The sequence below is a fragment of the Nilaparvata lugens genome, chromosome 4 (assembly GCF_014356525.2).
Source record: "Nilaparvata lugens isolate BPH chromosome 4, ASM1435652v1, whole genome shotgun sequence".
In the NCBI taxonomy this organism is placed as follows: Eukaryota; Metazoa; Arthropoda; class Insecta; order Hemiptera; family Delphacidae; genus Nilaparvata; species Nilaparvata lugens.
This window is the reverse complement of record NC_052507.1, coordinates 67175459-67199420: the sequence shown is the minus strand read 5'-3', so window position 1 is coordinate 67199420 and position 23962 is coordinate 67175459. Positions and strand designations below refer to the sequence as shown.

General features: G+C 35.0%; 1 protein-coding gene across 3 annotated transcripts in view; it reads right to left on the bottom strand.

The window, feature by feature from the left end:
* LOC111057212 (tyramine receptor 1) overlaps positions 1–23962 on the bottom strand; it is a 153366-nt gene that overhangs the window by 5423 nt on the left and 123981 nt on the right. For all 3 annotated transcript variants that reach the window (XM_039426272.1, XM_039426274.1, XM_039426273.1), the window contains 2 exons: positions 13217–13258; positions 6521–6661 (listed from right to left, as the gene is read on the bottom strand). The gene's annotated coding sequence lies outside the window, so the exon portion shown is untranslated. The remainder of the gene's footprint in view (positions 1–6520; positions 6662–13216; positions 13259–23962) is intronic.

Genomic DNA, 23962 nt, shown 5'->3' with positions numbered 1-23962 from the left:
AAATTGTAATATCATGATAGTGGTAGACGTTTAATGTTGTATCATTTTTATGCATTTCAAGTATTATGTGTATCATGTATTTTTCCACTGAAATTTCAACACTTATTTGAATACGAGTTAATTTGTTTTTCAACTACAGCCAATGATTTTCGTGAATAAGGATGAATCCATCCTTATGGTCGAATGATGAAACTCGTAATCTTATAAAGCAGGATCCTAAAATAATCTCGGAATGGAACTGAATCACTGTTCCGTCAAATGAATTGAGTGCTTTCAGGCTTTCAACCGTAGTTTCTCCATAGTTTGGTTCTATTGCCTGAAGCTCCCCATTCACTGTCAGAAACAGGAGTTTGAACGTTATCATCTACGATAATGCCACAATATTGTAGCCAGATTCTAAATTTTCATGCTCTGGATTCTTGCTCCGTGTCTTTCTATTGACTTGGGAATATTATTTTAATCTGTATGTAGATTGGTGGTTGATGAGAATTGTGCTTAGAAATATGAATTGATCTCAAACTCAATTTGAAGTATTGTCTCATTCAATCTACAACTTAATTCATTCTCATTCATTCAATTCATTCTGCATTGAAGCTGAATATATAATGCCATTTGGCTTACTACTTTTCACCATTGTGTGTTTTTTCATTCGTATAATATTGTCAGGAAAATGAAGATTAAGCATAATAATGGAAGTTTTCATCCTTTCCAAATAACTATAATGGGCAGCTGTACATGATCAGAATCGTTGTACCCTCGCTGTGAAATTCATTTTTTCACTTTTTGTGTAGTTGAGAAGTTGATATTGTGGTAATTATTCATATTGAATGAAAACACAAAGAAATTGTCGAAAACCACAGATTTATTGATACTTAGAAAGACCGGTTTCGGTTGTTACACCATTGTCAATCTCTGATAAACTCACCGGTATCAGAGATTGACAATGGTGTAACAACGAAACCGGTCTTTATAAGTAGCAATAAATCTGTGGTTTTTTGACAATTTCTTAGTATTTATATTCAATTAGAATTCATTTCTAAATAATATTTTTTTTTCAAGTGGAGGAACGAAATGTGACCAAGGAGAAAAAAGGTAGAGAACTTTTTCTCAGACAAGATTAATCTTCATTCATATCTTTACATCAACTGATACTATAATAATTCACCAAACAAATATTTGTAGTGAATCCATTTTAGAGTTGGGTTCAAAAACATAGATACTGTGGTTTGATTACAATTATTAGCTCAGATCAACAACAAGTATAAATAACAATATTTCATTTTGCTATACTTTTTCTATAACATTTACAATTCAATTGCTATTCGATTCATCTTATTCACAAATGTGCCTAGACTCTGTCAAATTTAAACCCGTTACTTTATCTTCGTATGTACTTTATATTCAATCTCATTTCATTTATTAATTTATTTTATTTCATTTCATTCACAAAAACTCTTCTGATAGAATATATCTCGATAATAAATTGCAGAAAATAATGATAACAATATTCTAAGCGATGCTGAAGTTGATTTTTGGAATTTTTTCTTAAAGCAATTGGAGAAAGTTTCTTCGTTTCATTGTTTGGACTGATTGCAACTGATAGTTCTTCCAAGCATTGCTGAATCATCCCTGGCAACCAATAATTAATTGTTATAGTATTCAATTTGTATGACTTCTGATGCTCTGATCTACACCTGTCATCGCAATGTAGTGAATAGTTTATCAATATTTTTCCAGTTATTTCTTTTTGTTTTTGTACATTCACTTTTTTTGTAATAGTTTTAAACTCTTTCAAATATTTAATCTTTGAAAGCTTTATATGACAGAGTATATCAAATATATACTCTGTCTTATGAAGCTTGTTGAATTTTCTCAAAGTCAGAAAAATATTCTTAACAATATTCCAGTCTGATTCGATTATGAATACCGATGTTATAGAGTCCTATCCATATATCTAGTGATGTTGATGTTTTTAGGAGAAAGATGCATTAACATTCTCCATAGCAAAAATATTTGAAAATGTGAGTGTGTAATATGCATTACACTAACAATTTTGTTGCAAGTCAAGAGAGTTTCTATGTAGATGAAAGGTTCCCTACCATCTTGTAACTGTGGATAAACCACTCAAAAATAAGCGTCAAAAACTCAGTGTTCATCTTTCTGTGTTATCCCACGCAAACGGAGAATGCGTTATTTTCTACTTTGTTCAGCACTTCAGAGACCTTGCCTTTCCAAATTGAGTTCACACAGAAGAAAAGACCTCCAGCTTATTTTCACTGCTGAAAACACTCGGTAAAAGGGCATCTGAGGTGGAAATTATTCTTAAAACAAAGGAGGACCCGAGGAAACATTTAGGGGAAAATATATGGACTATTCCGCCTCCTTACTTGTGGAAGAAAGTCAATAGCACTCCTGTCTTTGTTGTTATTGATGTGAACTTGTTATTGCACCATTCGAAAGTAAAGTCGAAATCTCACCAACCCTTTCAAGTGAGTTTTCGGGGGGCTTTCTCAACTCCAACTTTTTACCTATAGTCTTGGTTGATATATATTTCATATTTGAATGAAAACGATTGGTCTATCAAAATTATTCATGATACCAGTTACTGTTGTTAGACCATTCATAACCTTTAGTGAACAGAATTGATTGGTCCAGTAATCCAGTGTGTTTTATTATTGTGTTGAATCATGATTGTCTTGGTTATTTGTTTTCATTCAATATGTATATTAATCATATCATTTCCACAACAATAACGACGTTCCAAATTGTTCTTTAGTTCCTCACTCCTCACAAACATATTCTATTCAAAATCCATGTTTGAGCTGATATGATACATAACATTGGTTAATTTATCGAAATTATATTTTTATTTCAAGAATTTAACACGTATATTGAACGAAGCATATTGACATGATACATAATAGTGGGAAATTTATCGAAATTATATTTATTCTAAGCATTTAAGACGTATATAGAACGAAGCATATTGAAATATTGATGTTAGGAGTAAAATTGTCCTATAAATGTGAGACAAAGTCTATGAATCCCAATAAATGCACAATTTTCTAATATACCATAGAAGACGGAAGGAACAGATAATTGAGATGAATTCGGAGTTCGAGAATACTTTGATTGCCATAATCAATACTGTACCATTCTAAATTGATGATAGTCCAGCCAATCATACAATAAAAAATCTGGTGTGGTACACTCACACAACTTTCCTTGCTCATTGATCTATAAGCCTTATTAACGAGGATAATTTAGGGGAATAACATTATTCCGATTGGCGGCTAAATAATTTAAACCACGATTATACTATTGTTATTGTGTTCAGAGTACATTTTCCTTTGTTTGAATTATGAAATTTGAGGATTTTTTAAAAGTTTTCAAAACAGCTGTTCTACAAATAAAATATCGACATGTTTTCTTTTGAATAAACTGCTCTACCTACCTACCTCACGCACGAGAAGGAGGTTACAAAGTAAATTTCTCAAGGATTGGGTGGACCCCTGTTGATTTATCAGGGAGGAGACTCATGCCAGTTAATAGAGCTGATATATAACTATACAGGGTATGAGTTTGAAAAAAATCGGTCAAGTCCTTTTTTGAGAAAATCGTGATAGAAATTTAAGAAAATTCATTCTTCTCATGAATATCACGGAGCTCCTGCAATTTTCGCAGAAATGAAACTCATGTCAGTTGATAGGGCTTATAAATAGCTATCTAGGGTATAAATTTGAGGAAAATCGTTAGGGCCGCAAAACCGTAAAAAACATGGTTTTTTAGCCATTATCCGCCATTTTTTCCGCCATTTTGAATTGGATTTTATTGAATTTCTTATTGTCGGATCCTCATGGTATAAGGACCTTAAGTTTAAAATTTCAAGTCAATCGGTTAATTAGGAATGGAGTTATCGTGTTCACAGACACACACACACCCACACACACACACAGACCAACACCCAAAAATCATGTTTTTGGACTCAGGGGACCTTAAAACGTATAGAAAACATTAAATTAGGGTACCTTAAATTTTTTGGAAAGCAATACTTTCCTTACCTATGGTAATAGGGCAAGGAAAGTAAAAATGAGATAAAACTATTTACTTATAGTATGATATCTATTTTCAATAATGTATTCTACCAAAGACAGTCCCATTGCTTTCTATTATACATTTAGAGTCATATCTGTTCTGTGTCAGTGTTCCAGTCATCACGAACATAGCGTAGCTATACTACGTACAAAATTACTTTTGACTTGGAGGAATTTGCGGCACAGAGAAATAGAGGGAGATCAGCCAATTACAATGATGGATGGAGTCATAGGTAGAAGCGCAGTTGCCAATTTGTTCATTAGAGTCAGTCGAGTTGGTGCTTGCAGAGAGGAAACTTTGTGAGTTTAATGAGTGCTTGAATACTCGAGCACTAGAAATTAGAGAGCGCTGGCCGGTTCAGAACGGCAACATAGCTGCCTGCCGTTGTATCCTTGCCGCTGTGTACCTTCTCTGCTGCGCATGTCCAACCCAAGACAGAAGTAACTTTGTACAGAGTATAAAGCTGCGTACACATATACGCTCTTCTAACCCGCACCGAGCACGCTCCTCCCTCGTACCGCCCTCGTTCCTCCATCGAACCACAGTCGCGCCGCCCACGCACCCATCATGAACGTTACGGAAGATGTTAGATCTTCTCGCGTTCCCCGGTCGAACCACTGTTGCTCCCCGGTCGATCATCAATCGCTCTGCTGGAGTGACGTTCGGTTGCGGAGCAGAGCGAAAGTCTGTACGCTCCTTTAGAAATACGTCTTCGGAAGACGTAGCCATACGTCAATAGACTCAGCCATCTCCCAATGTTGAATCTACGCTTAATTGGTATGAGATGGACAGATTGATTTTATAATTAAGAGATATGTTTCTTGGAACAAGTTAAATGCTTCAATTACTTGGGATGCCGTATCTCATTTGATATAGAAGATGATGTAAGTGAGAAATAGGTAAAATTCAGTGCTGTGTGTGGTGCAATATGTAGAACAATAGGGAAAAAAACAAGACAAGCCACTCAGATGAAGTTCTACAGACTAATGGCTGTACCAATAATAGCTTATGGAAGCGAAGCCTGGGTGTCAATGAAAAAAACTGAGTCACGTATCCAAGCAGCCGAAATGAGGTTCCTTCGAGCAGTCGAAGGTTACACTAAGTTGGACTACATAAGAAACGAAGTAATAAGAGCCGAACTGAATGTAGAGTCTTTATTGCAAATATTGAAGAAAAGTAGAGAAGACTGGTCCAGCCATCTACTTCGTATGCCAGCAAATAGACTTCCAATTCAAGCTTGGCACGACAAACCCGATGGGAGAAGAGGCGTCGGACGACCGATGAAGAAATGGATGCCGGAACAGGCCAACAGAGCCTAATCCTTGAATGACGATGATGATGATGATGATGATGATGATGTTGGCTAGGTTTTAAAAATTCTTCCTATAATTATTCTTCAAAATTATTTATTTCATAAATATTTCATATTTCAAGCTGCGCTACGTTGGTGTGTGATTGCCTCAAGATCAATGGTCCAACCACCAAAATGATATTCGGCCGCCTCACGATGTATATGCCAATATTACTGAGACAGCTGGGGAGTACTGACATGTATCATACCTGTATTATGCTTGTCAACAATAATTGATAGGGATTAATTCATCGGTCACTTCTCTATTAGATACGAAATAGCTTATTGATTGGTGATGTAGCTTATGTACGACCTACAAGCGCCGATTGTGCTGGACTAATGGCATTCTGTCGCATGCAGTGAATGATCATCTGTTTCAACTAACAATAGGACAGCTCAGTTCATCATTCTATCGGAACCACTAGCTTAATCCTGAGGGAACAAGGCGTGAGGACAACAACCTTTGTCTCAAATCCACTGAAATGAATCAAGATAATTAACAGGGCAGAAATACTAAGGGGAGTCTTGCAGCTTCATCTTTTCACTGTTAGAAGGGCTAATGGAAGTTCTGTACATGAACTAGATGTGGCACTAAGATAAGATTGCTGATAGCTGCTTAATACTTCCGTTGCAATTGGGAACATTTGGAAATGGATTTTCTCATTGCAAGGGTCGATGTATTCACTGAGAGGGTCTTTCATTAGGGGAAAAGGGGATATAAGATTGGATTTAAAGATAAGGAACAGTTCCCACATTTCAATACATTCTAACTATTTTGTTCAACAAGAATGTTGCAAACTGAGATCAACATTTTCCTCACAATGATCCCTTATCTGAGTTTATCAAGCCTGGTTGAGAAATACTTCCATGAATACAAAAAATATAATTTTTCTGAATTATTCTATGAGTTTCAATCACTTCCTCTCATAAAAGGCTCAGTGAACTTCAAGTTATTCAATAAACTTCGAATATTCGTAATTCAAATTCTCATAGTAAGGATGAGATTCATTCGTGTTATCTGCAGGTCTATCTCATACTGGCTGAAAATATACAAATATTCTGAATCATAGTTACCTAAGAAACGTAGCTATCACGGAAGAACATAGTCGGCTCCGTAGTAGCTGGGGAACGATTGGCTATAACAGTCAATCCCCATTGGATTCCATTCGCTCATAACTCTCTTCAAACACATTGTTCGGGCCTCAGAATTAATCTCTGTAACAGAGAACAAACCATAATAAATTATTAAAATCAATGATCTTCTAATTTGGGACTGATTAGTAGTCATAATTTCACCTACACACAGACAGTAATAAAAAGTGAGATGCATAGTTTGTCACCTATGACAAATCACTTTCTGTGATTTGTTTTAACTATTGAACCTACGAAACATGAACTATGGTTCCTCCTGATGAGGTAATGAGGTAGGAACTCAGATTGGGGACTGATTAGTAGTAATAATTTTACCTACACAGACAGTAATAGAAAATGAGATATGAGAATGCATAGTTCGTCACCTATGACAAATCACTTTCTGTGATTTGTTTCAACTATTGAACCCGTTTGATCATTGTTCAGTCGCATCCATTATATTTTGTTCCAATCGAGTCATATGATGGTTTAAACTATATTAAAAGTTCATTTTTGAATAAGCGATCCCAAGATGAATAAAGATTGAGATGAACGTCACGTTGATTAGTGCAATTCCATTCTGGAAATCAATCTTCCAATTTTTTCATAAAGTTGAGTCTTGTGCTCCTTTTTTGTTTGTTATTTATTACTCACCACCATTTAATTTGAGTAAATCAAATCTCTTCTGCGTTTTATCAGGTTGTTTGTGTCAATAGAGCAATGTGGTTGAGTCATAGCTCTTTATTCAATCTGCGGAGTGACTGAGAATGAAATGGCAGTTGGGCAATTCATTTGGGACTGCATCGACAAAGGTTTTTCCATGAGTTTATTCGGTACATGAAAGAAAAAATCATGCAAATACTGAACGCCCACAGTGAATGTGGGACGGGACTAGATTCCAATCAACCGTACCACTCTAATTGCTTTGCAATTTTCGTTATCAACCTTCTCTTCCTATTTTCATCACAATTGGATGCAATTTAATTACGTTCGAGTTACTAAAATTCAATAGCGAACCCACATTTTTAATCACATAGAATAAGTACTATTGAATAATCAATATTAGAAAACCTGAGTGCTCAACAAATTTGAAATCCAACAAGATCGACAAAAATAAAATACTAATTTAATCACAGTTCATTCTTGAATAATATACCGTAACTCCAATCTGATCATACCACCAAAACAATGGAGTAGTCATTCAATCATTATTAATTCTCGAATAATATAACTCCAATATGATCATACCAATCAATCTAGTCAGTGCTATTCGCATATGTACTCCAAGACAATATCTTCTAATGTGTGTGCTTTTCTGTCCCTTCCTTGTTTTCAGGTGGATTTATTTTCTGTGCTCTGGTGATCAACCTTTCCAAAAAACTATGAAACTTGGTGAGAATTCATTTATTGATTGTGATTTTCACTAGAAATTCACTTCAACTTGGAGTGGTTCGAATACAACAGACATTCTCTACACTTTATGTCAGCTTTGATCAAAATATTATCAGTTGTAGTTTCAATACGATTTATGATTTGATTTTCGTGAGCTTTTTCATAGTTAAAATACTAGAATACCAATCTATGATAGATTACGTTCTCAAGTTTGCAATGTGATTGTAGAAGAAATACTAATGGATAGGAAGGATAAGTAGTCCCAACGTTTTCCTCTTAACATCACAAATTTCCTTTGTCTGCAATTTCAATTACTGTATATTTTGCCGTGATGAAATGTTTTCATCATACATGAAATAGTGGAATATCAATCTATGATAGATTATGACTGTTCTCAAGTTTGAAAATATGATCGTTGAAGAAAAACTGATAGATGGGAAGCTGAAGTTTTTCTCTCAACATGACAATTTTGTCTGCAATTTCAGTCACATTTCGAATATGGAGCGGGTTGAATTAGGTTAACATCCGTATCGACCTCACTTCCATCCATCTATGTCAGAGACGCTGGGCGTGCAAATGACTGAATGACTGGATTCGCTGTGATAAGAAGATAATAGAGTAACGTCACTCTCATTCACTACTTGACAAAGTTTAACTGTTGGCCCGTCGAAAACAAATTGCTTAAAACCACACAGCACAAAGTTGAATTTCGGTCTCAAATTCTAGCGAGAAACACTCATCCCATCTAACTTTTCGGCATGTGTGTTAATGGTATTCAGTGTTAAGCACATCCAGTAATTGATTACTAATGAATTGTTTAGAATTTAATACAATTCGCATCACAAAGCTACAAGCTAACGAGTGATTGATGTAATTCATGCGTGATTTGGATGATGATAGCCCTCAGTATACTTGAAACACAGATTATGTCATTTCACATGATGATGAAACTGAAGATTCAGCTGTATTTTGAGATAAAACGTGTGATAATGGTCTCAATTCAAATCATGTTAATATTTGTATCACGTTAGCTGCTGGTTTAACGCTGTGGTTTACCATTAATTCATTCTAAATGAAGTTCCACTCACGTGTTATCTTGAATGAATCTCGGTCATTGCTGGTTTCTGATTGGTGAATGGAAGGACCTGTTGTTTCATATGATTATTACTATAGTGGAACGGATTATTACCATTGGAAATGAATAAATGGAACATTCATCATGCTTTTAGGTTGCCTGTTTATTATCGGATTATCGTAACAACTAAATAGAAGGCACCAACAAAATTGAGGAAAGAAAATATTATACAGTTTTGAATAATTCCCACATAATACTCAGGTTGGAGTATCATTTGTAATGAGAGAAATGATGGAAGAACGTTGAAGAAATCAAATTTTTTGCTGGATTCCGAACCAACTAAAAATAATTTGGGTGTTCACAATCGTCGTTCATGAGAATCGTTGATGTATGGCTAGCTACACACACATCGATTATTGTTCGTACGATTTTTTGCCGTCCTCATAAATTAAATTAAACAAATGATTGAAAACAGATGATGGTTGTCAAGCTCCGTTTGATCTGATAAAGTCTCGATCGATAAAGTCTAAAGATTAAAGTCTGATAAAGGAATCCATAAGGACGGCAAAATGTCCTACGAATAAAAATCGATGTGTGTGTAACTGGCTTAACTGGTCCTAAAGGGATTGAGAGCCACAATAGGTACAAAAAACGGCAAAGTCATCATATATATGAAAACAGCAAGAGTTATAGACTGAGGTCGGTATATTGGCGTGACAGGAAGAAAATAGCGCTGCGTAGGATTGTGATTGATCATTAGTCATTGGGTGTGTTGAGCGTCAATCAACATTGAACCACGAGTACACCGTGACAGCGTCCTCGTTGGCTAAAATGGATGGATAAATGATCAACTGGTAGTCTAGTTCAAGTTGAAGAATCAAGGTTACTTCAAGTGAGAAAATTGATGGTTTGTTGAAACCTTCAGACATTTTTAATACAACATGTCAGGTAAAGATTGACTCGTATCCTGTGCTTTCGCAGTTAATTTCAAAACTGTCAATTTCATAGAGTAGGCGGTGCTTTAAAAAAAGAAAATATAAATTCCACGTAACGACGGAGGGATGAAAGGAATAAGGAGTTGAGGCTTTTCAATAAAACTATCAGGGAATAACTATTTAATAAAAATTCTAGATATTTATTTATTTAATTATTTATTCATTTACTTATTTATCTATTTTTCATTTATCTATTTATACACAATGGAGACAACGGTTTTCCCCAAATATGTTTCCTTTACAATAAAAATCTTACAAATACAAATGAAAAGAATCATAAAAAAATACAAATAAAATAAATAATACAGATAACAAAAATAGTACCTTACTCAAGAGATACAAAGATTTCAAATACTCATGGAAAGGAGTAAAAATAAAAAATATGAAGAACTGAAAAATTTCCAAAGTTATTTTGTTAAATGGAAATTGTCCATTGTACAGATTTATTAAAAATAGAGATACCGGTTTTGGTTGTTATACCGTTATCAATCTCTAGTAGACAGAAACTGGAAAAAAGGGCAGCAGTTTTTTTTCATTCTAATGGCCGAGCACTGTTATTGGTGGAAGTCATGACCTTTAAAGGTGAACGTCTGCCATTGGCCTAGACAAACCCCTCTCCAATTAGCGTTTCATACAAATGGGGATTCAAACAGCCAACACAGCAATGGAAGATTATTGAATTAAGTAATAAGTTATTAATTTCAATTGAGTTGAAATGAATTTATGAACCGCAATTACTTTTGCATATACAGTGCTCACTGTTTGAATCGCCATTTTGTAACAGTTGTATTGCACGTGATTAAAATCAACATCATCCTACTCAACATGAACTTTCGAAAACCAAACCAAGGATCAAAATCAACATTATATTCAAACTTACTTATACATTGGAAAGCTCATGCCATCAACCACCATATCAACTGTTCAGAGACAAAATTTCGGAAGAATGAGCTTCCTAGCATGTACTAAAGTTACTATATCAGGGATATCTGGTTATATAGTTACTGTAACATGTACTAATCATCAACTCGAATGAACGAAAGCTCACTTAATTAATGTGGAGCCTCCGCAGTAAATATCATACTTTTTATCGTTTAAAAGCATCTTAATAACAGATTTATTTTCAGTCTATTAACTTTCATGCTCCAGCTATAAATTATCCAAAAGGAAAATATTCCTAATCCAATTCATTATCAGCAAGTCAGAACCACGGTTGGGAACGGTAGAGGATTAAAGAACAAGCCATTAATGTGTAAGTTTCCCCTTACGGGACTTCATAATGAAGTCTTGATAGCCTATTAATATTACAGTGTAATAATGATTCTAGGTTACATATAGTGTGAACAATTCAAACTGCGAAGATGTGGTAAACGTTAGAACGAAGAAGTTGCCTTAATCAATGCAAGTTTTAATGAGCTTAGGACCTCGGGGATTTTGAATGGCGCAGCCCATCTGATGCCATCGATCTCCACTGTTGTGACGCTGCGATCATGTGAGACCAATCCTGAGTGAGTTCACTGATCCAGGCAGTTGTACGCCTGAAATTTGTTGCTTCTTCGCAAAAACATATTATTCCCTGTGGATATCGTGAACGGAACCGCACAGCAGGCGATATCTGGAAAAACCCCACCAGGGTAGTGACTGATTTGCTCATGCAACATTTCGTTACGCTGCTGGGGAAACAGTATTCAATCAGCTGCAGTATATATAACACATCAAAGTGTGATCTAATAATCCTATTATATTGAGCGAGCAATTTCTGTATTTATATATCTGGCTATTTATATATCTGGTTATTTTCATATCTGGATATTTTTATATATGACTATGTTTAACGGATCTCGAAAACGGCTCTAACGATTTTCACGAAATTTGGAACATAGTAGGTTTATGATATAAAGATTCGATTGCTCTAGGTCTTATCCTTGGGAAAACTCGCTGAACGACATTAAAAGGATAATTCATCCTTGGCTGAAACAGCTGTCGATAGAAAAAAGTGAGTATGTGAAAAATCCCCGAAATTCATAAGATGACGTATAGCCAGCTGTGAAATATGAACATGATCATCAGAGAATTGTGTTCTGTCTATCAATAAATAAAAATAACGAGCGAAACTCCGATATTATTACTAATATCCCCCATCTACCAAACACAACACACAACAGACAAGACTCATCAGGCACCATTTTGTAGTAGAATGGAAGCATGAAAATAATTGTGCAGTAAAGTGTGAGTGAAGCTCTACGATTGGTCATTAGCTGTAGACTAGTGAAGGTTGAAATCTACGTTATTGGCTGAGACTAGGCATTCCAAATATCTACACATGGAAATTACTGAGATATTGCAATTATTCAAATGCTAATGAATCGATTATTATTATTGAACGAAAATCCGGGAATTTTTTCCCGGGCTGACATATACATTTTGAATAGTAGCGCTCATCGAATTTCCATCTAGCTATTTGCCCTGTTGTCAATATTTGCAGTAGCAGAAGTCTTGGGGGTGGATTACAGCATTTGAATTGGATTTTCGTTTAATAATAATAATTTATTCCAAATGTGGCCATGTAAATTTATAAACAACAACAAATGAAAAGAAACTCATGACTAACAAAATCAAATGAATAATATGAGGAGAATAAGAAATAATCCAATGTTTTAATTTAAGAAGAATAAAAAACTTACATGTTTTCGTATTCGTCCTCTGTGTGCAACATAAGTTTTCCATTATTCACATATTCTTATCCATTTGGTGTACTATTCTATGTGATTATTGAAGTTCCTCTTGATATCTTGCTGTCCAACTGTTCTGTTTGGTATCATATTTGAAGTACTAGGGCGTATCTAGCCTCGGCCAATGTAGCTCAACCTTCATTTGTTTACAGCTAATGACCAATCGTAAAACTAACCACCTACACTAGACCTATCATATATTCCGCTGTCGGATCAGTGAAGTTTCAGTTCACTTGCTATTGATGATGATATAACAACTGGAACTAGTATCTCAAATTGTTTTGCAAAATTATTGTTATTGACAATAACAAATCGTTTCCGTTGGAAATGGAATCACCACAACATAGTTTCGCATCTTTATAGTTTGTATCTTCAGTTTTGTTCCCAGGAAACGTTTCATGAAAAATTCCCAGTGAATAATATTGAATTTGTATTCAGTACTCACTTGGAGAAGCAGCTGGTATCAATGTATTCTAATGTCCATTTTCTGTAAACACAAAAAAATAAAAAGTTAATATTTCAGTTATAATATTCAGGAATTGTGATAACATTTCACAGTAATTTGACAATCAGCATAGCATGATTTGTCAATTATGTTGAGTGATGATTGGAGTATAACAGATCAACACAACACAGAATGTAACTAGCATGTAATTATTGTGATACCGACCGGCATAATCACACTCTGTACGTGACAATCGAGCCAAGGGAGAGTCACCACTAATACTCTGCTTTAATTACAAATGATTGAATCAATATCATTGGCCACATTGTTAACTGACGATAATAATAATTGTTAGACCTACTTGTTTGATCTTCATTGAATTTGGACTACCTATCCCTCTATCCATGCCATTGACTTGCAGTAGCCTACTACTCAAAACATATAATATTCTTTTCAAATTCTTTATTCAAAAAGATAAATAAACAATCAGATACAATCAATTCCAATAAGCAAATACAATATTGTTTCCTAATTTCTATATTGTGTTCCCTATAGGCTACTCTGTGTGGCATAATATATACCATAATATATGCCACAATATATACCATGTAATATATTATTACATATATACATTGACTATTTCCTATAAAATATGCATGGAGCTCAATTTTTCATAGATATTCAAATACTTTATTGTAAAAGGGAAAAGGAAAGTACAATATAACATGAGTAAAATAAATACTATCTAATATGAAGCATTGAATGCCCCAAAGGTAGTCCTGTGAATTGAAAATTCAACCTGAATTATTTAATTTGTATACAGCCTCTCAATGAACATGCAATACAACAGTTCAATTGGTGAATAATTGAAATTTGATAAGTGACAAAGTAATTGGGAGAAGCCTTTTTCAAGAAACATTAAAAAAACGGATCGCTTTCTATCAATGTGTCTATGAGATGAGTATATAACAGGAAAATGAATTGCCTATATATTGTAAGGTGTTGAAGTATGATATTATCATTGTAGGATTGGCACAAGAATGCTAGGCCAAACACAAATTCAGCTTGAGTATTATTAATTTGTGGTTAATCCAATTGAATGGAATCTCTATAGAATTCTAAGTCTTTAAAAATCACTTCCATCACAAAAGCAATGAATAGAATCAACATTGTCATTATTCAAAATTATCTCCAGCTTTCGGTTCCAAATTTTTAGTTCACTCACCATAATATTAGTTTTGAGATGTGTGTCGAATATAATTTCATGAGTATAATTCATTCCAGATTCAAGCCTATCTGTGGTATAATAAATGATATTGTTATAATTAATCGAATTATACTGACATATACTGAGATGAAAATTGAAATTCCATCCTAAAAATATGTCTCGGTGATGAGTACTATTTCATTTTCTCAACTTAAGCACGGTATTCAATTCGGAATCCAGCATTTCTACTATCAATGGAAGGCTGTGATGTTATTGATGCTATCCATTGTCATCGACAGAAGTGAATGATGAATTGCTCAGATGTTAAGTGGCTTCATATCTCTATTGTGTTGAAACTCAGCACCTCCTCGACTAGTGACGTCACACAACACTGTTTCATCATTCCAGATTCTATTTCCGTTTCCTTTTATTTTTCACTCGCTCTTCTTCTCACTGACAACTAAATTCGATGACAGGAAGCAGATGATTCATCAGGGAGCTTCCATTCCATCAGGAGTGTAAGCCTGGAACAATTTATCATATCAAGCCTTTTGTTTGGCGAGCGATTTTTCTGAGCTTCGTTTTTCAATCAACTGAGCTTACTACTTGTTGAGCGCTCGTGAACAAAGTGTGATACTGATTCCATTCTAGAGCTACATTCAGTGTCTGAACATCATATAACTCGATTTTCAACTCACAGTTCCCATTACAGCGTAATCTTCATTTAATCTATAGAGCTCTGAAGATGGTGATTTATTCCTTTAGGCCTAATTTCCAACTTCTTACCAAGTGGATCTTCTAAAGTTTCGATCAGAACAGTTCTTTTCTGGAATCAAAAACTCAAGAGTTGAGTGAAATATTGATGGACTGTATTTATGATGAACTGCTCAATTCATGCTACCCACTTACACTCTCTGGAAGTAGGAGCTTCCTCAAGTTTTGATCATGATATTAGATAAGATACATGTTATTCAATAAGAGCAGGATCTCTGTGAGTTTGATATAAAGCAGGAACAGTATAGATATTCTCATTAGTAATGAGTGATAGGCGAAACTGATCGTGAGTGCTTGTTCTGTTATAACTTCCAAGTTTATCAAACTTTGTTACAGCACTTCCAAATTACATGCGTCGTTAGAGATTCCAACTTGTTTATTCTTGTTAGTGAATTTGCATAGGCATTTCCCTGCTTCCTCATACAGGAGATAACCTCTGAATCTGCATAGGAAATTGAAATTGCCTCAAGTACTCCACAAACGTCTCCACAATTCAATGAAACTCTCATTCTTTCTCCAAATTCCTCAATTTCCTGAATCGCATAATATAAAAATGTGAAGCGGTAGCTTCATATTTGAGGGTGTTGCATTTAATGTATATGTGATTAGATAGTGATGCACTCTGTTAGCCAGTTAAAGTACGAAGGAGAAGCGTAAAATAAATGTATTATTTCAGATTGAAAGTAAATGTGGAGACTCACGTTTCAAGCTATATAATCAGCCTGAATTTTGAAATCTTGTCAAGCCCATGTCAAACGCGAATCGTAGAGGTGCCAAGGAGGAGCGCGTCATTCCAGTACTCTCCTCTTTCGTACAATACTGATTTTCCCTTCTGACAACTTGACAGAACTTTTGCAAGCGCTCCTCTTCGTTCCACCGTACAGGAGCATCCCAGTAACTGGCGCAATCTACTTGCAGGATTGAGAACTACACCAGTAGGCGTTCCAATCCACCAATCAGAAGAGAGGATGGGGAGCTGGCAGGCATGTCTGGCTGCAATTGGTCCTTTATTCTTGGGTCATGATCTTGGCATTCTCTATCATTCCCGATCTATTTCACACACTCTTTTTCTCTCCAATTGAAGTGTTGGTGGGAAGGATATTCTTGGGTATATTTCCTCAAGAATTGACCCCATTACACATACAGATTAACCCATAACTTTCTCTTGATTCACATTCAATATACTTGCAATCACTGCTAGATGCAGAATTTAAAATGAATACAATATAGTCTATGAACGAGCTCTCCAGTTTTGGGGCTCACTAGTACCTATTATTACAGGTCCTATCAAATCTCCTATATGAAGGTTTGTATGAACCAACCTTGATAGAATTATGTCTATATTTTACTTTCCACGCCCAAAACGTTTTTCTTAATAACTAGAGTATTTTTCTCTTCTTAATATTTCAATTTTATCCAAAGTGAGAGTCAACAACCCGTTTTATTTGATTTTTATTACATTCAATAGCTGGTTCCATACAATTTTGACTGATGCATGCGATTTACATGCGGTTTATAACTGTGTATCATACATTTATAACCTGTTCAATTCTCCTGTTCTAATTTTACTTGGAAGGAGCATATTCAGGTCCTTGCAAAAAAACTAAATCAAGCTTATTTTGTAATTCTCACCCTCTCTCACTCACTAGACAAAAGCACCCTATTGGCCGTCTACTACGCATATGTCTACTCATATCTAAGCTATGGAACCATTTTCTGGGGAAATTCTGTTGATAGCTGTAAAATTTTTATAATCCAGAAAAAAATAATAAGAGTCATTTGTGGATTGAGATCAAGAGATTCTTGCAAAGCATTCTTCAAAAACCTAAACATTCTAACGCTACCATCTATTTATATCTATCAATTGTTGGTTTTTGTTAAACAGAATTTAGATAAATTTCAATTTTGCACAGATAATCACGGGTATAATACACGCAATAGTAGTCTCATTGCTTTTCTAGTACATAGACACACAGCTCTAGAAAAAACTCCATTCTACTCTGGAATACGTTATTTTAATAAATTACCTGCAGCCATCAGAAATCTAGATTCAATAAACAAATTCAAACTAACAGTCAGAAAAATGCTAGTAGAGAAAGCCCTATACTCTGCTGCCGAATTTTAATTTGTGAAAAGGGGCTGTAGAGTGTAACTTAACTTTTTGTGACTTTCATTTCCATATGAATTTGATGAGATACATCATAGAGTGTATTTATTTATTTTACTTTTAAGAAGTTAGAACTAAGTCTTTTAGATATAATTTTGTTCTAGTATTGACATGTCACCAGTCAAATGAGTGTTACTCAAAAATTGATGTAATGTGACGATAAATAAATGAATGAATGAATGAATTTGATTTCTATTACTTTCAATATCACTGGTCCCATACAAGGATAATATGAATGGCATGCGATTCACATGTGGTGTGTGGCTACGATAGAGGGACAAAACGGCTCACTTGGGAGGGATGAGCAGGTAGCAGCTAGCACCATTAACATGTAACTTGTTACTAACACTAACATGTCGGAGCGGGTCAAATGGAGCATGGCATTGCTGGCCCTTTCCCTTTCTCTTCTCTCTCAGGCTTGCGCTCATTAGCACTCGGCCATTAGCCTGATGAATGGCGAACACACGGGGCAACAGGCAGTCTTGTGCTTTGGTCACCACTCACTCCGATCCTCATAAATACCCAGCAAAACCTCTCAACGCACTGGACAGTACACACACACATAGACCAGGTACATTCTCTGTCTTCAGCCTCGTTGACGTGTTTTGCGCAATGATAGTTGAGTGAATGTGTGACGGATAGTTGAGATAGTTGAGTGAATGTATGACAGAGAGAGAGAGAGAGAGAGAGAGAGAGAGAGAGAGAGAGATACTTTGCGTCTGTGGATTATGTTACTTGTTGAAGGGTTACTATGAATAATGTTTGACGAGACGGTTATTCAATTGCAGTGGATTAGAAACGCGTCAAAGCATGAATCGACATGAGAAACTCTTATTCGAAATCATAAAAAATGTTTAATTATTGAGAAATTGGTAATTATGAAGATGGTACTGAAAATAAGTCTCTAGTGTAAGAAATATAGATTACTATAGTACTATGATACTGTCATCTTTCATACTGTAGACGTATTTTCAGTCACCTTCCTGATCATATTTTTTTAGTTTCTTCTCCTACCGTGTTGAACGTTTATTCTGATAATTTTTACAAACAGTAGTTTGTGAATTCGTGCTCCTTCGAGTTCCGGTTATAGTGATTCCCTATTTAGAATGAGATCATCCAGCAAATTGATTATATGGATCTATTAAATTTATTCAATTGTCTGAAAGTGGAAGTCTCCTTTCAATCTCATTCATATTCGTAGATAAAAATTCAAGAATGCTATGATAAATGTTGATAATACTTTTGCACCTTGAAAAATGAATTTTAAATTTACAATGAATAAACATAAACATAATTGAATATTTACATTTCAACCTGAAATAGTAAGTTTTATTTTTTATGCATAGGTATTGTATAAGTTGAGTGATTACTCAATTGAGTGACAGAATACTCTCTTCATTAAAGCTATTGAAACTTGTTTCATCCCCTCAATACAAGTCACACAGATATTGTAAACAGATTTTATCAACAGAAAATATATATTCTCCTCCAGGTAATCGCGGCTCATCAATAACGTATTTGGTAATACAGTAGAACTCCAATTATCCGAACTCCGACTACCCGAATCGTCGATTATCCGAATCACTTTCAGAAAAAAATGTGTCCGAAAAAGTCTAAGTGCGCTATTATTCTTCCCCCGCGAAGCCAGTGTTTGCGCGTTCGCTCACTGAAGAAAATGAGAAACAAGAGAATGGAGAGGATGAAGATGCGTTGCCACTAGAGGAAATAAGAAAAATGATTGTGAAAATTCCTGGTTGTACAGAGTTAAGTGCTGAAGATGTAGGAGAGTGGATGGCTTGTGACACGTCTGACCCTGGTTTTCAAATTCTCAATGACGATGAAATTGTTGAAAGTGTGAGAGAAGATGTTGAAGTGGAAGTGGAAGAACTTTCTGCTGATGTTGAAGTAGTGCAATATCAAAACGTAGCCTATTTTCTCTCCAATGGCAATTTAAATGAAAAAAATACTCCTATTATCTGAATATTTGATTATCCGAATGGGCCCCAGTCCCCATTAATTCGGATAATTGAAGTTCTACTGTATCATAGAGAATCGATAGCATAAAATATATTCAAAAGTTGTGGGGTTTTTATTGTCAAATGGAAGCCTTTTTCAAGAGAATTGAAATTTTTAATCTAGAAAAATGCTCTCAGGAATCTTTCTCTAATCAGTGTATCCCACCCGATAAATCGATCGAGTCAAGGAACAGTTATTGGTAGGATGAAGAAATGTGAATACAGTGTAATGCAATGCACACATGCGACTTTAAGATGATGAGATTTTTGAAGTGTAGAAGATATTCGTCGGAACAAGTTGTAACGGCGGAGTCGTTTCAAACGGAGTGTGAAGAAGATAACATTCAACCTTGTGGGAAAAGCGTCACGAAAAAAGTCCGGTTACATCTGAATTCATACTACCTATTCAAGCGTTCTCGCTTGGAAGGAATATTGGTCAACTGCTATGAAAGGAGTAAGCGCTTGGACACCGTGAATGTGTCGGTAGAAACTGGGAATAGGTGGTCTGATAAACCCAAGTATGAGCTACTAAAAAATAATGTTGTTTCAAAAAACTGCAGACGCTGACTTCTGTACAGAGTTCGCCTCATAATCAATGACCTACTTTTTGGACTTGCTGGAAGTTGATAAGTTTTGTTTTCTTCATCAAAATATTTCTAAAATACTGCAAATGACATTCTCATTCAACGATGACTAGAGCAATAATACTTTGAAAAAAGAATACTTTTTTATATCAGTCCATAAGTTACATCGAGAATTGGATAGTGTTAGAAGCTGTAGGAATTATAGTTGTAACTAATAGCTGTGGGTACAAATTACAATTATTCAATGAAAAATGAATTCATGAATCTATATACTGTGCGAATCAGACAAGCAGTTCAATCGATTACCGAGATTATTTATAATCATCAAGGTTATTTATTTATTTAACCATTCAAAATTACACAACTTACAGAAAAGTACCAAAGGCTTATAAGCCCAAAACGGTTCTAATTCTAATTTATAGGTTAAGAATATTTGTTATTACAATCATTTTCGTCACACATTACAGTTTATAATGATAGGTGTTGATCACAGGATTGCTGCTTCTAGTAACTAGATTAATGGATGTACTTCAATATGATGAGCATATTAATGATTGATGTAGCCTATTTATATAATGAAGAATATATATTCTGATGTACTCGGGAAACACATCATATCATTAGCACTAAAAAGGAATCTGATTATTCTATAAGAAATATGATAAGCCAATATTGCTAATTGATCAGTTTCTTAAGCCGTGTCCATACTGAACAAATGTTCGACGAATAACATGTTTGTTGAAAAAGTTTTTAAAATGTTTGTACCTGAGCTCCTCAACAAACATGTTCGCCGAACATTTGTTCAGTGTGGACACGGCTTTAGAAAAAGAAACAGTATTATGTTTTGAGCATCGTTACAATTGATTACCGTTGACGTTTTCGATTTAGAATAGCCACCCAATACTTTTTTGCAAGAGAATTAATATCAAAACTACAAGAATTATAACTATCAACAACTTGATATTAGGGTCGAATCAAATTGATCTCAATCAATTCCATTATTCTTGTGAGTTGAATAAGGGACGTAGTTCTCAAGCTAATAGAAGCTCTTCTGAATTGATGATTGAGCTAATATTATTGGAGACTGTAGCAACACACTCCATTCTGTTGATCCCCTTGGAAGTGCACACACCACTATGTATTCATAGTTTGAGTTTACGGCCAGAATGCCTGATGAAGTTTGACGTATAAACAGGTGGAGAACTAGAATGAATATATTAGGTGAAATGACAACTACGTTCCTTTAGGTCACAGAGATGTTATCAGTCAGTCTATTGACGATACATGTTCATTCTCTTCTGATAGTTTCAAATATTTAGATATCAATGATACTTCGGCTCTAATTTCCAGTAAATCGATTGATATTCATTTATTTATGTATCAATAGAGCTACACATCATAATATTATACAAGAATATGATCGGGAGAAATCAACAGGCGGAAATCGAAAACGTCTCAAATTTCGATATTATATAAAACGTTTTTGAAACAAAACAATGAGGATATTATTTCACTCTTCTAAATTTCAGTCGATTCTCTCTCCAAAACAACATAAACTTGGAATTTTAACACTTATATCATCATCAATAACTCACTGTAAAATGCTTGAATAATTCCAATCAATGCTTGAGTTCGATTCAACGATTGCTATGGCAGTAGCTCATAATGATGAAGAGCTCATAACGATACCAAAAAAAGTAAAAGATAACTCACAATTTATTATTGAAGTCTTGATTCACCGTATAAATCAAGGTCTCAATAAACTTACATTCAAGATCTGTAAGGACAATTGGGAAATGCAAATAAACATTAAAGAAAAATTTATAACTTTTTTGAAAAGGAATTATGATTATGGATTATTATAAACATCATTGAATTGACATTTTCACAATGTATATTGAAACTACAGTTCGTATAAAATGTTGTGACTTGAAGAAATATATCTGTTTCCAAAATGTAAAAAATTTTAATTTTTCTATTCAAGCCCATAATGAGAGGATAAATTCAATTCGAAAAAACAGTCAGACTATGCAGAGTTCACAACTTGAATATCCTGTCACATGGGCTTGCATAAAAAGTTTGAAATTTCACACTATTTTTTGGCAATACGGATATTTTCTCAAAGTCTGAAATTATATTATACAAACTATATACAGTATTAGAATTAGTGAGTCTATGATACTAAATAAGTGAACGAATTCAAATAGTTTATAAATTTCGAATAAATACTATTATTATGAGCGAATGTCTTAGATTGTGGGGAGTCCCGTATGAAGTTCTAAATCGCCGACATCTCCCACAACCTCCACATGACGGGAAACTGTGATAGTTCTTGAGTTAATATGAATTTGAAAAAGGATCTCTCAATTTTAGAAAACCAAAAACAACAAAATCACCAATGTAGGTTCGAAAAATAGTTTATTGATTTTTATTGCAACAGAGATGAGCGAATATTCAAAGAGATGAACGAACTCGGTTCTCTCTGATTGTAACGAGCTAGTTGAGCAAAGGCGGAGAGAATGGAATCAATGAAATCATCGCAATTTATTGGTAGAGAAGCTCCTCTACCTATAGTCCCAGAGATATTACTTTTAACACGGTTCTTTCTCGAAGACAGAGAGGCCCGATTATTACTCTCCCTACCTGACAGCATTCTCCCTACTATTGTGTCAGCATCCAATTGTGTGCAGCATGCTTACTGCTTCCAACTCCTCTATTTATGCCACAAACTGTGGAAGGAGAAATAGTTGTCCCCTCTCCATGTTGCCTATAAATAGGCTCGCTTCTGCAAAGTATTGTAGAGTTTGCCTCAGAGCATCCACTGCGTGATGGAGAGATCACATAGGCCGCATTCTCCATTGTACGGCGGCACTATACAACTGAATCGAAAGACTGTCACTACCAGCGATCAGCAGGTGGAGGTTTGAAATATTCGAACTCTGGAAGGGAAAGCTACAAGACTAAGTAAATTATTTTCCTTGGCGGATACAAAGGTCATGAGGGTGAGTGAGAGGTAATGTGGTTGGGAGTGAGAGGGGAAGAGTGTCTCGAGGGAAAACTAGCCTCCTGTTCGGTTGGGAGAAGATTAATAGATGACCGAACATAAATCATCCTCACTTTGCCACCATCACCAACCCGGGCGCCGCCAGTCTTTCTCTGCTCTGCCTCTGCCAACAAGCTATATTTGCCGAGGCTCTTCACTAACAGGTTGCTAGTTGCAACGCCATGTGATTGGCATGGAAAAATTCCCGATGATCGTTTGATCGATGAGGCTAGACGTGCTTCACAACTCCCAATATAATAGAATATCGCGTTGCGTCAATACATCCACCACAATACAGTTGCATGGGCCGAAGAATGTATGGGTTTTGAATTTTGTAGAAATACACGTTATGTTTATTATTTGAACTAGCTGTTTAAATACATTTGATGTTCCTATCAGAGACAACTGATACAAGTTGTTAAACAGTATCTTCACTCTATGGTTTCTACCTTCCCTATTATAGTAATGTATTTCTCCAATTCCTATTGACTGGGATCTGAATGAGCTCACTTTTCTGAAGACATGAGAGTAGGTGAGTTGCCAGTTGTATGTAACTAGATCCAAAGTGAGTAGACGAGATCTGCGGTAGACATGAGGAAGACAAACAATAACTAGATCTACGATGGCCTTATCTTCAGAACAATACATAGATTGGAGAATGTGGTTTTGTGAGCAAATATCTTTTAAACAAGGAGATTGTTTCATTGTATTGATACTTCAATTATTTGAATATCGCATAATTTCATCACGAGTTCATTCTCAAATTCTCTAAGAATTCATCTCATGGAAGATTTATTTAAACTTCTATAATTCACCACATGAATTATACAGTGATGACGACAATGATTTTTACAATAACTCACCAATAACAGAGCCTATACAATAGAAGGGTCAATAATCATTATTATTGAAAAATAAATAATGGAGTCATTATGAAACCCAGTAAATCCGGTAAC